Source organism: Oryctolagus cuniculus, chromosome 1 (genome assembly GCF_964237555.1).
Source record: "Oryctolagus cuniculus chromosome 1, mOryCun1.1, whole genome shotgun sequence".
Classification (NCBI taxonomy): domain Eukaryota; kingdom Metazoa; phylum Chordata; class Mammalia; order Lagomorpha; family Leporidae; genus Oryctolagus; species Oryctolagus cuniculus.
In genome coordinates, this window is record NC_091432.1 from 108,946,465 (window position 1) to 108,962,082 (window position 15,618).

Below are 15,618 nucleotides of genomic sequence, written 5' to 3' on the forward strand. Positions count from 1 at the left end.
GTTGATGCAGCTACACAGTGACAAAGATCATAGAAACTGCAAAACTTGGCAAAAGGATGGGTGGGGTTGTCAGGTAAGCAAAACCTTTCCTACCTGGAGTGAAAACTTTGACAGTTACTCCAGACATGGAGAAAACTGCTAAGCCAGAGACAAGAAAACTAGGTTGTTGTGTTCACCTGAGCAATTCAAGGCCTTCTAAGGATACTACAATCTTTTTTTTTTTTCCTTCTGCTAAACGATCTTTTTTCCGTTCCCTCAGACTATACCCATTACATCAGCAGGGCTGTTCCAGCTTACTGTGGAACTCTTCTCTGCTGACATATTAAATTATATGCCAAGCACACTCCATTCCCTGTCCCCAAGGCCACTGTCCTCTTTAATTTCTTCTTTGATTTTTTTTAAACTTGAGAGGCAGAGAGAGAACGAGAGAGCGAGCTTTTATCCAGTGGCGTTCACTCCCCAACTGCCCAAAATGGCCAGGATTGGGCCATGCCAAAGCCAGGAACTCGGGACTCAATCTGGGTCTCCCACATATAGCAAGGACCCAATTACTGGAGCTATGATCATTGCCACACAGGTCTACATTAGCAGAAAGCTGGAGCCAGAAGCCAAAGCCAGGTGCTAAACCCAGGTACTCAGATATCAGGCAGAGATGTCTTTAACCGGCATTTTAACTGGGCTAAACGTCTGCTCCCTTTTCTGCATTTAAAGGCTGTTCCTCTAGAGGAAGCCTTCATTCCTCGCTTCATTTAAATGACATTACAGGGGGGCTGTCGCTGTGGCTTAGTGGATTAAGCTTCCACTTGCAGCACTGGTTTGTGTCCCAGCTGCTCCTCTCTGTTGGTGGCCAGGGAAGGCAGTGGAAGATATCCAGAGTTCTTGGTCCCAACACCTGCATGGGAGACCCAGAAGAAGCCCCTGGCTCTTGCCTTCAGATTGGCCCAGCTCCAGCTGTTGCAGCCATTTCGGGAGTGAACCAGTGGATGGAAGACTGACCTCTCTGTCTCTCCCTCTCTCTGTCTATAACTTTGCCACTCAAATAAATAAATAAATAAATAAAACCTCCCAGGTGCTCCTGGCCCTGGCTCCTGACTACAGCTTCCTAATAATGTACTTCCTGGTGATGACTCAAGTGATTGGATCCCTGTCATTCATGTGGGAGAACTGGACTGACTTCCCAGCTCCCAACTTCAAACCACCCTAGTCCTGGCTGATGGGGACATTTGGGGAGTGAACTAGCAGGTGGGAGCACCCTTTCTCACTCTCCCTCCCTCTCTCTGGCTGTCTCTCCTCCCTCTCAAGTGACACTAACTTTTTAAAAAAGGATTGTTGTTTAAGAATACACAAACACACACACACACTACTAACAAATACTATCTGAGATGAAATCTGAAATTTCCACAGCCCTCCAGTTTGTTCCCTTCAAATAGAAACTACAAAACTTCTGCAGAATGTTGATGTGTTGCAAATAGATTAGTCAGGCTAAACCACAATGGGGTAAGAAGGAGTAATAAAAAGGAGGGCAAACAGGGACTGTCTGAACTTGTACCTAATAGTATGGGTGCATTTTGATTACATTCCTAGGTTTTGGTTGAGTCATTGTTTTGTACCATGGAGAGAAATATTTCTGACCACTGTTACACATAATAATGAACTATTCTCAAGCAGTTTTCTAAAGAAATTACATAGAGAAAATCATTTCTTTCCCAGAATGAGAAATTCTGTTAAGTTTTGTTAGGTTTACAAAGAATTCAACGGCACTTATCAGCCAGTTTTTAGCACTGAGAGAAGCTGTTTGGGATTTACTGAGAATTCATTCACACACAAAATTTTGTAAGGTATTGTTTAAAAACTTTAATAAAATGAGGTTCCCGCTTGGTTGTCTATCACTACAATCTCTCTCTGATTATCGCTTAAATACCTTAAAAAAAGTTAATACCTTCAAGCACCAGACATCACTCTTTATACTTGAAAATACAGGACATCCTCAAGCAAGTCAATAGTCATTTCACAGAACTGGAATCTTCATGGCACCATCACACTTGCAGCTGTTAACTTTTCCCAAGGCGTTAAGTTTTTATGTTTTTTTAAAGATTTTATTTATTTGAAAGGTAGGGTTAGACACACACAAACACACACAAAGAGAAAGTGTCTTCCATCCGATGGTTCACTCCCTAAATGGCCGCAATGGCCAGAGCTGGGCGGATCTGAAGCCAGGAGCCAGGAGCTTCTTCCAGATCTCCCACATGGGTGCAGGGGCCCAGACACTTGGGCCATCCTCCACTGCTTTCCCAGGTGCATTAGCAGGCAGCTGGATTGGAAGTGGAGCAGCCAATACTCAAACCAGCACTCATATGGGATTCTGGCGCTGCAGGCAGTAGCTTAACCCATAGGCCACAACACCAGCACCCAGTTTTATCTTTAAAGGCCTTCATACATTAGCCTCAAACTACTTTCTCATCATCTTTTAATACTAAACTGATGCATTTACTGTCTCTAAAAAATGACTTGCACTATCATGTTTTCATATCTTTGCTTATATCACTCTGTCAAGAATTGCCTCTTTCCCATTTTTCTCCCCACATATGAACAGACACTTCTGATCAATCCTTGCTAACACTGGCAGTCTTCCCTTCTCTCACTCCTCTAGTCAGCCAAAGGTTTTCTGTCCCTGCTCACAATCTTTGTGGTCTTTGCCCAGATGACCCTATTCAACACTTAGTGAAACAAAGCTACAAATATTCTCTTTTTCATTGACTTGTAATATTTTGCAACTAGAAAAACCCTGTAAAATAATTAGAATAATAGGTTTCCAAGTTTTTTTTAATCACCAAAGATACTTTTGTTTTTAATATATTCCCCCGACACCTGCTTGTCACTCTTAGGCCTTTATGTTAAAAGTCTGCAGACAAAATTTTTAAAAACTTTGTGAACGGCCGGCGCCACGGCTCACTAGGCTAATCCTCCAAGTAGCAGCACCAGCACACCGGGTTCTAGTCCCAGTCGGGGCGCCGGATTCTTTCCCGGTTGCCCCTCTTCCAAGCCAACTCTCTGCTATGGCCCGGGAAGGCAGTGGAGGATGGCCCAAGTGCTTGGGCCCTGCATCCCATGGGAGATCAGGATAAGCACCTGGCTCCTGCCTTCAGATCAGCGCGGTATGCCGGTTGCAGTGCACCAGCCGTGGCGGCCATTGGAGGGTGAACCAACGGCAAAAGGAAGACCTTTCTCTCTCTCTCTCTCTCTCTCTCTCTCACTATCCACTCTGTCTGTCCAAAAAAAAAAAAAAAAAAAAAAACCTTTGTGAACTAAGTTATGTTTATGAATAAACAAAATTTACTTGAAAAACAAAAAAGGATAAATTAAAGATTTATTGTAGGGGCCCGCATCATGATACAGCGGGTTAAAGTCCTGGCCTGAAGCACGAGCATCCCATATGGGCACCAGTTCTAGTCCCGGCTGCTCCTCTTCCAATCCAGCTCTCTGCTATGGCCTGGGAAAGCAGTAGAAGATGGCCCAAGTCCTTGGGCCCCATGTACAAATGTGGGAGACCCGGAAGAAGCTCCTGGCTTTGGATCGGTGCAGCTCTGGCCCTTGCACCAGCGAATAGAAGAACTCTCTCTCTGTCTCTACCGTTCTCTCTGTAACTATTTGAAATAAATAATAAAAAGTTTAAAAAGTCTAAAAAAAAAAAAAAGGACTTATTGTAGATCGAAGTTGCTCAAACTCAGATCCAACAGAGAAAGGATACAACTTCAGTTAACAGCAAAGATAACTGAAATTTTATTTAACCTGGGTAGTTTAATCATGAATACAAAAGCTATAATTATTCTCAGCTTTAGAAAAGCAAAACAGGCCCAGTGTTGGGGCATAGAGGGTAAAGCCACCTTTAATGCTGGCACCCCATATGGGGATTTGTTTGAGACCCAGCTGCTCCACTTCCGATCCAGCTCCCTGCTGCTTGTCTAGGAAAGGCAGCCCAGGAGTGCTTATGCCCTTGCTACCCACTGCTCGACTTCTGGTCCAGCTCCTGGCAAATGTGCCTGGGAAGGCAGTGAAAGATGGCCCAGGTGTTTGGGCACCTGCACTCATATGGGTGACCTGGAAGAAGCTGCTGGCTCCGGCCTTCAGCCTGCCCAGCCCTAGCCATTGTGGCCATATAGGGAGGGACCCAGCAGCTGGAAGTTCTCTCTCTCTCTCTCTCTCTCTCTATCTCTCTCTGACTTTCAAATAAATCTTTTTTTTTAAACAAGTATAACAAAATATAGTTTCCACTGTTATCTACTCAGACCTTATCTTATGATCTTACTTGAGAGAAATCAAAATTAAAAATCATTGAGTTAGGTCAATCTCCTGCAGTGCCAGCATCCCATATGGGGGGTGCCAGTTAGAGTCCTGGCTGCTCCACTTCTGATCCAGCTCTCTGCTGTGGCCTGGGAAAGCAGCAGAAGATGCCTCAAGTGCTTGGGCCCCTGCAGCTACATGGGAGACCCAGAGGAAGCTCCTGGCTCCTGACTTCAGATTGGACCAGCCCAGCTCAGGCCATTGTGGCCACTGTGAACCAGCAGATGGAAGACCCCTCTTTTCTTTCTCTCTGCCTCTACCTCTCTGTAGCTCTGCCTTTCAAATAAATAAGTAAATATTTTTTAAACATTAAAAATAAAGTAAAATTAAGAACCTGGGGACCAGCACTTGGTACACTAGTTTAGACTCTACTTGGGACACCCACATTCCATATCAGAATGCCTAGGATCAAGTCCTGCTTCCACTATGGATTCTAGCTGACTGCTAACACATACCCTGGGAGGCAGCACTAGATAGCTCAACTAGCTGGGTCCCTGCAACCCATGTGGGAGGCTTAGACTAAGTTCTTGGCTCCCAGCTTCAGCCTGCTCCAGTCCCAGCTGTTGCAGACATTTGGAAGTGAACCAGAGGATAGTGTTTGATCTCTCTCTCTCTCTCCCCCGCCCTCTCTTCAAATAAGTAAATGTTATTTTGAAAAAAAAAGTAAGAGTAAATAAAATTAGGAACTTATTTATCAAAAACCACCATAAACAGTGAAAAAGCAAGCTACCAAAAGAAACAAGATCTCTTGTAATAATTATGTACAACCAAGGGGAAAAAAGGCTTACATCCAAAATATATAAAGAACTACCACAGTCAATAATTAAATGTACAAACAACCAAACAGAAAAACCTGCAAAAATCTGAACATTTATGAAAAAGATAGTCCCATTTTAAAAATTAAAAAATACTTGTTACAAGTGAATGGAAGATTTGTTGTATTGGTACTCGTCTGTTTCCTGTCCTATCTTATCTATCTTATCTTATTTGAAAAGCAGAGAGAGATCTCCCATCTGGTAGTTCACTCTCCAAATGACTACAACAGCTGTGACTAGGCCAGGTCAAAGCTAGGAGCAAGGGACTCAGTCAAAGTCTACCACATGGGTGGAAAGGACCCAAGTACTTACGCCATCACCAATGGCCTCCTAAGGTGCACATTAGCAGGAAGCCCGAATCAGGAGCAGAGCTGGTACTTGAACCCCGTCAGCTAGATATGAGATGCAGGAATACTAAACAGCATTTTTACTACTAGGCCAAATAGTCTTCAACCATTTTTAAGACTGTAAAACACTGGTTTCAGTCTGTCTTGGGCCAAATTCACATTAATTCTGATTAATTTTGCTCAAAACTAATCATAAAGGTTTGACTTTAGGGGAACCAACAGCAAATTCTGTAGCTACAAAGTTTTCTAAATGATAATAACAGATTCCAGAAATGATATTTTCCAAATAAAAAAGTGACACGTTAGTCATTAAAGTTCAAAATGAAGATTATATCAAGAAACAATATTCTGAAATTGGCTGATAAGTAGTCAAAAGTGGGACAAATGAATTTAATTAAAAATTTTACATAAATTGCCTATCAACTTCTTTTTGAGGAAGAGAAACTACTAAGATGAATAAGATAAGCTTTGTTAATTTACACTTCAGATTTAACTAATCCAAATAAGAAATAATTGTGAATAAGAAGTATTAAAGTTCACAAAGTAATGCTTTTATGCCACATAAGTTTAAGACTAGACAAAAAGGTTAAGAAAAGAAGGGCAGGCATTATGGGGCAGTGAGTTAAGCCACCACTTGGGATGCCAGCATTCCATATCAGAGAGCCTAGTTCAAGTCCCAACTACTCCACTTCTGATCCAGTTTCCTGCTAATGCTTCTGCAAAGCAGCAGATAATGGCTCAAGTACTTGAGACTATATACTACCCCATGTAGATTATATACTATACCCACGTCCAAGATCCAGATGGAACTCCTGGCTTCTGGCTTCAACCTGGACCATAGCTGACCATTGTGGACATTTAGGAAGTGCACCAGTGGGTGGAAGATTTCTTTCAATGTGTATGTGTGCATGGCCCTTTCTCTCTGTCACTCAGCCTTTCAAATAAATAAATAAATCTTTAAAAAATATATAAAAATCACTGAAGCAGTATTTTAAAAGATATTTTTTTATCACTTCATTAAATTCTGTCAAAGAATAAGGGGAAATTTGTTATTTGGAATGTAAGTGGTATTTTGCTCTCCAATGGACTGAATCAATTAAAGAAAAGCCTCATATGCCCCACACAACTCTTCAAGAGCACTGAAACTGCAGATCAGTTCTCTCATATAAGGCAAAGTAACATTAAGTTCCATCTCCCTTGACAGAAGACAGGGACAGATGAAAAAATCTGCAGGGGGCCAGTGCTGTGGCGCAGCTGGTTGAAGCCCTGGCCTGAAGCGCAGGCATCCCATATGGGTGCCGGTTCTACTCCTGGCTGCTCCTCTTCTGATCCAGCTCTCTGCTAAGGCCTGGGATAGCAGTGGAGGATGGCCTAGGTCCTTGGGCCCCTGCACCCACATGGGAGACCCGGAGGAGGCTCCTGACTCCTGCTTCAGATCGGCATGGCTCCAGCCATTGCAGCCATCTGGGGAATGAACCAGCGGATGGAAGACCTCTCTCTCTGTCTCTACCTCTCTCTCTCACTCTTTCAAATAAATAAAAGAAAAAAATCTGCAGGAATTTCATATCACATTTCCATCTTCTGTACTCATTCGTTTGTATTATTTTCCTGAAACCTTGCTCTCCAGAGCCATGTATTACCACTACTACCAGACATATACATCCATTAACCTGAAACTCAACTACCAACAAAAAATTAGGCTTAGATCAGTGAGGGTTAATTGATGTTTCTTCTTTCCTTAATATAAAATAAAAGTAGTTTTTCTAAGTGTACATGGATAATATTGAATAAACGTTATGTTCAACATTAGAAAAAAATCTCATGAAATCATTTTTAAAAACTAAAATCAGGGCCACAAAACAGAATCATTTTCTACCCCTAAATTTTCTTCAATAAAGGAGGAAATAAAACAATTTACTGATACCACTGCACCATAAGGGGCTACACTACTACTTGAAAGGGAATGGGAGTTCCAAGTTGTACCTTTCCCAAAGAAAAGTCCCAACTCAACCACATCAATTACTTCTGGCTAAAACAGAAACAAATATGTAAGAACAAACAACCTCCCAAACCAGGAGTGTGACTAGTAGGCTGAAACTATATAGTCATTTGTTCAGAAAAAGAAGTATAAAAGCCAACTTAGTTCCTATAAAGCACATGCCCTTGAGAGTAGGTCTTTCATGATCATTTGGGCAATTTCTACACAAGTAGAGAAAGCCTACTGCATGTGTAAAGAAAAATAAACATTAAACCTTCAGAACTATTTGCACAAAAGAAAAATGGAATCACAAGTCAGACTAGGGAAGACTGGTATTTATCAAAGTTCAACCACTCAGTACAAATTTGCTCCATCACCATGGCCACAGCTCATGGACAGAACTCCACTGCTTACACAGAATTTTCCAAACATTAACCAATGTCCATAACAGCCAGGTGAGATAACTGATGTTTTAAATATCTCTTTTTTTTTTTTTTTTTTTTTTTTTGACAGGCAGAGTGGACAGTGAGAGAGAGACAGAGAGAAAGGTCTTCCTTTGCCAGTGGTTCACCCCCCACAAGCCGGCGCACCGTGCTGATCCGAAGCCAGGAGCCAGGTGCTTCTCCTGGTCTCCCATGGGTTACAGGGCCCAAGCACTTGGGCCATCCTCCACTGCACTCCCGGGCAACAGCAGAGAGCTGGACTGAAAGAGGAGCAACCGGGACAGAATCCGGCACCCTGACCAGGACTAGAACTCGGGGTGCCAGCGCTGCAGGCAGAGGATTAGCCTAGTGAGCCACGGCGCCGGCCAATGATGTTTTACAAATAAGGGGATGCAGCCTGGGAATACAAGAGGTGAGGACCTGACAGAGTCAGTGTTCTCTCTGCCTTTTTTTTTTTTTTTTTTTTTTTGATATGCATACTACCAAAAGAAACTACTTGCTGCTTCTGTTGAGCTCTTTGATAAAGAAAGATGCTAGGCCAGCGCCGCAGCTCAATAGGCTAATCCTCTGCCTGCAGCGCTGGCACACCGGGTTCTAGTCCCAGTCAGGGTGCCGGATTCTGTCCCGGCTGCCCCTCTTCCAGGCCAGCTCTCTGCTGTGGCCAGGGAGTGCAGTGGAGGATGGCCCAGGTGCTTGGGCCCTGCACCCCATGGGAGACCAGGAGAAGTACCTGGCTCCTGCCATTGGATCAGCGCAGTGCGCCGGCCGCAGCGTGCCGGCCGCGGCGGCCATTGGAGGGTGAACCAACGGCAAAAAGGAAGACCTTTCTCTGTCTCTCTCACTGTCCACTCTGCCTGAAAGAAAGAAAGAAAGAAAGAAAGAAAGAAAGAAAGAAAGAAAGAAAGAAAGATGCTCTCAAGTTCACATATAAGGGATTATGTTTTAAGATGCAAAAGTCCAAAGCAAAGGTAGCATGGACACTTTGCTTACCATTGTCTTTGTCAACAATTACAAGAAATTCCATTAATGAATTAAGAAATCAGCTTTTAAGTAACATTCTACTAAAACTACAGGCCTGCCTACTAAAAAAAGCTTTAGTTTTAAATGTTTTACTTTATATTATTTATAGTACCAGTTGCTAGAGAAACAAATATCTAATTATTTTGTGTGTGGGTATATTAAAATCATTTTATCATACAAGCAAATGTGTCTGGAGGAGGTTGGCTAGAAACAGGTATGAATGACAAAATTTTGTCTTTTGATTAAGGTGATGGCTATTAATGATTCATTAAACATCACTGAACCATATACTTAATATCTATATGTTTTCTGCTGTGTAAGCTTCACCCAAAAATTACACAAGTCAAAGACAAGTATTTAATAGCCAAACCCTGTGTTAGGAAGTACTAAAGGTAAGCAACATATCACACAAAAAAAAGACAAAAAGTCCAGCTGAAAAAACTTGCTCTTTTTCATTTTGTCTACATTTCCAGCTTCTATGTACTAATTAAATCTTGAAGAATTAACTACCCATGGGACTTTCATAGCCTACACACAGTATAAAGGAAATGGTCTCAGGGTAGTGTGGACATGCCTGTGAGCACATAACCCACATTCAGCAACTAGAGATGCCCAAGGTACCAGACAAAGCTCAGCAAATCATCCCTGTATCAAAGGCATCATAGAAAGTCCTCCTATGATATCTGCTCAGATAGATTAATAGATGAAGAAATGGACTGAAATTGTACTGATAGCCACAAGACCCAAATTAGTCTCTCATGGTCATCAATAAGCTAGTTACCACATTGTGTAGGGCAATGGAGAAAATGTAAAATGATACAAATGTAAGTACTATCATAAATGGAAATTGCCACTATGACCTGCAAATAGAAGAGTAATCTGGACCAGCGCTGCGGCTCACTAGGCTAATCCTCCACCTAGCGGCGTCAGCACACCGGGTTCTAGTCCCAGTCGGGGCGCCGGATTCTGTCCCGGTTGCCCCTCTTCCAGGCCAGCTCTCTGCTGTGGCCCAGGAAGCCAGTGGAGGATGGCCCAAGTGCTTGGGCCCTGCAACCCATGGGAGACCAGGAGAAGCACCTGGTTCCTGCCTTCGGATCAGCGCGGTTTGCTGGCCGCAGCGCACCAGCAGTGGCGGCCATTGGAGGGTGAACCAACAGCAAAGGAAGACCTTTCTCTCTCTCTCTCTCTCTCTCTCTCACTGTCCACTCTGCCTGTTTAAAAAAAAAAAAAAAAAGAGTAAACAGAAGAGTAATCTGGCCAGACAGGCCTACTTTGTTTGGAAGCAAATAAAATAACAACACCTTCACTCTAGAAGCAAAGAACTTCTGCTTGATAGGAATACCAGGTTTAACTATTGGCAGATTTCAGAAAACACAAAAGACACTCAAGACAACTAATGCAGGCTAAAGTACAACAGTTTCATGTTTTAAAATAACTCAGTCTAACTACAAAGTCAACCATTCTAACAGTCATTTTAAAAATGTACTACTCATGACCGGCGCCACGGCTCACTAGGCTAATCCTCCACCTAGCGGCGTCAGCACACCGGGTTCTAATCCCGGTCGGGGCGCCGGATTCTGTCCCGGTTGCCCCTCTTCCAGGCCAGCTCTCTGCTGTGGCCCAGGAAGCCAGTGAAGGATGGCCCAAGTGCTTGGGCCCTGCAACCCATGGGAGACCAGGAGAAGCACCTGGCTCCTGCCTTCGGATCAGCGCGGTGCGCCAGCCGCAGTGCGCTGGCCGCAGCAGCCATTGGAGGGTGAACCAACGGCAAAGGAAGACCTTTCTCTCTGTCTCTCTCTCTCACTGTCCACTCTGCCTGTAAAAAAAAAAAAAAAAGAAAAGAAAAGAAAAGAAAAAAATGTACTACTCACATTGGCTACTTAAACATTATTACTCATTGTTCATTTCTGATATTTTTTCTCTTTACTCCTAAAGACTACTTAAAACAGGCATTTAAACCAATAAGAATAAAGACTATCTTGGAAGATACAGCTTCAATAACGACCTATTACTGTAAACTGACATAAGGTGCAAACATCTATATATTTACCATTATCGCCATTTGATAATAAAACCAAATTTTAAATAACTGAATGGCACTTCTCTGTAACAAGCCTTACATGGACAATAAAGAGAAGGCTGGTGACAGGAATTTAGTGCTCTAATATCTACCAGGTCTACAGCTGCTGAGCTACCTCTTTTGTCAATCTAAAATGAGTCACTGCCATTTTACCTATCCAAAGGGTGAGGTGAAAACAATGAAATTAGAAATCAAGTAGAGAAAATAAAGCCAGAGATGCCACTAAAATGTAGTGTGAATAACAGAAAAGAAAAACCAAATTAAGGCTGCCATATTTTACAAACTCTTAGGTTTAAATATGCCTTAGAAATCGTCTAATGCAATAATTTTCAAATGTTTTTTAAAAGATTATATTTATTTATTTGAAATGCAGCATTACAGACAGAAAGGAAGAGGGAGAGAGACAGAGAGATCTATCTGCTGGTTCACTCCAAGAAGGGTTCCAATAGCCAGGGCTAGCCCAGGCCAAAGGCAGGAGCAAAGAAACCCCATCCAGGTGTCCCAGCAGGGTGCAGGGACCCAGGCACTTGGGCCATCTGCTGCTGCTTTCTCAGAAACATTAGCAGGGAACTAGATTGGAGTGGAGTAGCCAGGACTACATGAGATGCCAGTGTTGCTGGCAGCAGCTTAACACACTAATACACTGTGCCACAATGCCAGCCTCTCAAAACATTTTTTTTTAAGATTTTATTTATTTACTTGAGAGGTAGAGTTACAGAGAAAGAAGAGACAGAGATGTTGGTCTTCCATCTGCTGGTTCACTCCCTGAATGTCTGCAACAGCCTGACCTGGGACAATCCAAAGCCAGGAGCCAGGAGCTTCTTACAGGTCTCCCATGTGGGTACAGGGGCCCAAACACTTAGGCCACTTTCCACTGCTTTACCAGGCCAACAACAGGGAGCTGAATAGGAAATAGAGCAGTCAGGACTCCAACTGGTATCCATACAGGATGCCAGAGCCACAGGCAGATCCTTAACCTACTACACCACAGCGCCATACCCTCAAAACATTTTTTTAAGTAGCTATGGAATCTGCTTCTCTTTAAAAAAAAAAGGGGGTGGGGGGGGACAGCACTGTGGCACAGTAGGCTAATCTTCCACCTGTGGCGCCAGCATCCCATATGGGCCCTGATTCGTGTCCTGGCTGCTCCACTTCTGATCCAGCTCCCTGCTACGATCTGGAAAAAGCAGTAGAAGATGGCCCACATGTTTGGGCCCCTGCCACACATGTGGGAGACCAGTATAGAGCTTCTGGCTCGTGGGCCATGGCTTCAGAAAGGCCGTTGCAGCCGTTTGGGGAGTGAACCAGCAGACAGAAGACCTGTCTGTCTCTTCCTCTCTCTGTCTGTGACTCTGCCTCTCAAATAAGTAAATAAATCTTTTAAAGAACAAAATAGTTTATATCAGATGACTTTCCACCCTCTGTTTCACCCCATCACACTAAATCATCCATCAGTAATAACAAAATCAAAAGACAATCTTCATTTGAATAATAATCACCACCTTACCGCAGTGTGTACACTCCAGTTAGTACTCAGGCTAATATGAAGGCCACTGTTGAGAATCCTAAGACTCTGGGTAAATATACCTTGAAAATCACTGATTTTCACTATTCCAACCTTTCATTTTACAACCAATACCCATAAAAATAAAAACAAGTGCCAGTTTAGTATGATTGAAAAAAAAAAAAAAACTATGGAATAAGAATAAATCCTGGTCCTGGCCTTTGCCACTTATGTGACCTTGAGCATATCTCTTAAATTTTTTGAGCTTTAGATTCCACATCATAAAATGGGAATAACTCTATTCATACCTTTGCTCAATATAAGATGACCAAATCTAAAATGTCATCTTCAATGTCTATAAAAGTGCTTGACATACTTCATAAATAAAAGTGTTATTATTTTTATTGCTAGATTATTATAGAGGATATGAATCAAGTGGAGAGCCACACCTGGAACTCCATTCACCTGAGCCTTTCCAAGGCTTTTTCTACTTCACACAGTGCTTGTGTTCCACACTAAGCCACTGATATCAACTTCTCAAACCTGAGTTTTACAGTAACCATTTTCATCAGAAAAAGAAGCTGTTCCATGCATAAAAGAAAATCTTTAAAATTATATAAATGAATGTAACTGCAAGGAACTTAGAGTTTATGCAAGAGAAAAAGGGAAGATATAGACAAAGGATATATTTGTATTCTGCAATATAATATAATAAACGTTCATTAAAGTACTAATAAAACAAATTTCAACATTCTGAGTTGACGCACACTATTGATATACTGAAGAAAAAGGAAAAAGGTCTACCTGAATAACTTGAGAGTACACATTTTTTAATTTTCATCAACCTGAAAGGCAGAGGAGGGTTCCACCCTCTGGTTTACTCCCTAAATGCCCAAAACAGCCAGAGTTGGACCTGGCTGAAGACAGAAGTCCAGAATTCCAACCAGGTCTCCACGTGGATGGCAGGGGCCCAAGCGCCACCTAAGGAATGGACCAGTGAATGGAAGATCTCTGTCTGTCTCTTCCTTTCTGTTACTCTTTCAAATAAATAAATATGCCTTAAAAAAAAAAGTCTGAAAGAGGAGCCAACATTGTGCTTGACACTGGCATCCCATATGAGTGCAGGTTTGAGTCCCAGCTGTCCCATTTCTGATCCAGCTCCCTGCTAATGCACCTGGGAAAAGCAGTGGAAGATAGCTAAAGTACTTGGGTCCCTGACAGCTACAAGTTCCAGGCTCCTGGCTTCTGCCTGGCCCAGCCCAGCCCAGCCATTTGGGGAGTGAATCATCAGATGAAAGAACAGCTCTTCCCCCACCTCGAGTCTGTAATTCTGTCAAATAAATAAATCTGAAAGGGAAGGGGGGTCTTGAAGAAATAACACCAGTAAACCTCCATATCAAATATAAATCTAATCTGACAAGGTCACTTGACCTACAGATTATATATTGAAAGACTGACCAGAAGCAAGCATTTGGTGCTGTGGCTTAAGTTGCCTCTTGGGATACCTGCATCCTATATGAGAATGCCTGGTTTGCATTGCAGTTACTCTGTTTCCAACACAGCTTCCTGCTAATGTGCATCTGGGAGGGAGCAGATGGATAACTCAAGTACTCGAGTCCCTGGAGTTTCAAGCTCCTGGCTTTGGCCTGGTCCAGCACCAGCTGTTATGGGAATCTGGGGGAATGAACTAGCAGATGGAAGATCAGCAGATGGAAGATCTCTGTCTGTCTTGAGGAGGAGGGGGAGGAAGAGAGAGAATGTGTGAGTGTGAGTGTGTCTTTGTTGTTCAATTAAAAAAAAGTAAACAAATTTCTAAAAAATTTTAAATAACTGAATGGCACTTCTCTGTAACAAGCCTTACATGGACAATAAAGAGAAGGCTGGTGACAGGAATTTAGTGCTCTAATATCTACCAGGTCTACAGCTGCTGAGCTACCTCTTTTGTCAATCTAAAATGAGTCACTGCCATTTTACCTATCTAAAAGGTGAGGTGAAAACAATGAAATTAGAAATCAAGTAGAGAAAATAAAGCCAGAGATGCCACTAAAATGTAGTATGAATAACAGAAAAGAAAAACATATTATTCAAAGAAATTCTAGGGCAAATGGAAAGCTTCTCAGCTGGAAAACACTACCAATGCAATTTTGTTTCAAAACATAAGAACTTTTTATAAAAAAAAAAATCTGTGCTTATAAGCTCATGCATATTCATAAAGTGATTCATCTGCTAAGAAGATACAGTCATCCAGATGCAGTGAGAAAAGCTACAGCTTTAAATGCTCAATCTACCCATCAGACTTAAAGGTTACAGTAGCATTTCTTAAAAACATATTAGTCATCACATCTCAACTATACATTTCTGTAGAGAAAACAGAGCAGATCAGTAGTATACAGGTTTGTCCCTGATAATAGTTAACAAAAGTCAAACCACATTAGAAAATAACATGGAACTCTGTTAACATCTGCACGTTCATCATCCTGGAAATTTCACTTCATACACCATTAGCACGATGAACTCTTTTCAGAGAAGGCTGTGTTCTAAAACTGACTCACCCTGACCTATCTTTAGTATCTGAACATATGACAAGACAATGCAACAGCAAGAAAATGAATGGGTCTATAAGACAATCAAATCATAGCAAAGCCAGGTAAGCTTATCTTGTAATTGATGTGCATAGCTGTCCAAAGTTTTAAGTAAATCTCCTCTTACTTCAATGAAGACAGTGTGAAGTCCACATGTGTGGACTGCATATACAGGATTCTATTTTTTAGGAAAAAAAAAGATTAACAAATTTATGGAGTGTTTGCTATATAAACATACTTTACTATTTTTATTGCTACTGATATTATTACTACTATCATCTCCATTTTGCAAAAGAACTGAAGTTCAGAGAAAGGAAGTCTTGCCTAAAATTATATAGACATTAAAAGATAATGGTAAGACTCAAACTCAATCCCTATAACTCTTAATTCTGTGATTCTCATTAAAGCTAAACTCTTTTTTCACCTCTCTGGATGAAACTCATATTTTTTCATTCATTCCTTTATCTAGTCAAAAAATACTAAGCTTCTCTAAGCTTGACATTATTCT

The 15,618-nt window shown here is 41.9% G+C and overlaps 2 protein-coding genes across 8 annotated transcripts in view; both read right to left on the minus strand.

The window, feature by feature from the left end:
• BUD13 (BUD13 homolog) overlaps positions 1 to 2,984 on the minus strand; it is a 243,226-nt gene extending 240,242 nt beyond the window's left edge. The window contains exon 1 of the mRNA XM_070078661.1: positions 2,954 to 2,984. The gene's annotated coding sequence lies outside the window, so the exon portion shown is untranslated. The remainder of the gene's footprint in view (positions 1 to 2,953) is intronic.
• Positions 1 to 15,618, minus strand: part of SIK3 (SIK family kinase 3) — a 243,756-nt gene that overhangs the window by 157,666 nt on the left and 70,472 nt on the right. The gene's annotated exons all lie outside the window — the stretch shown is intronic.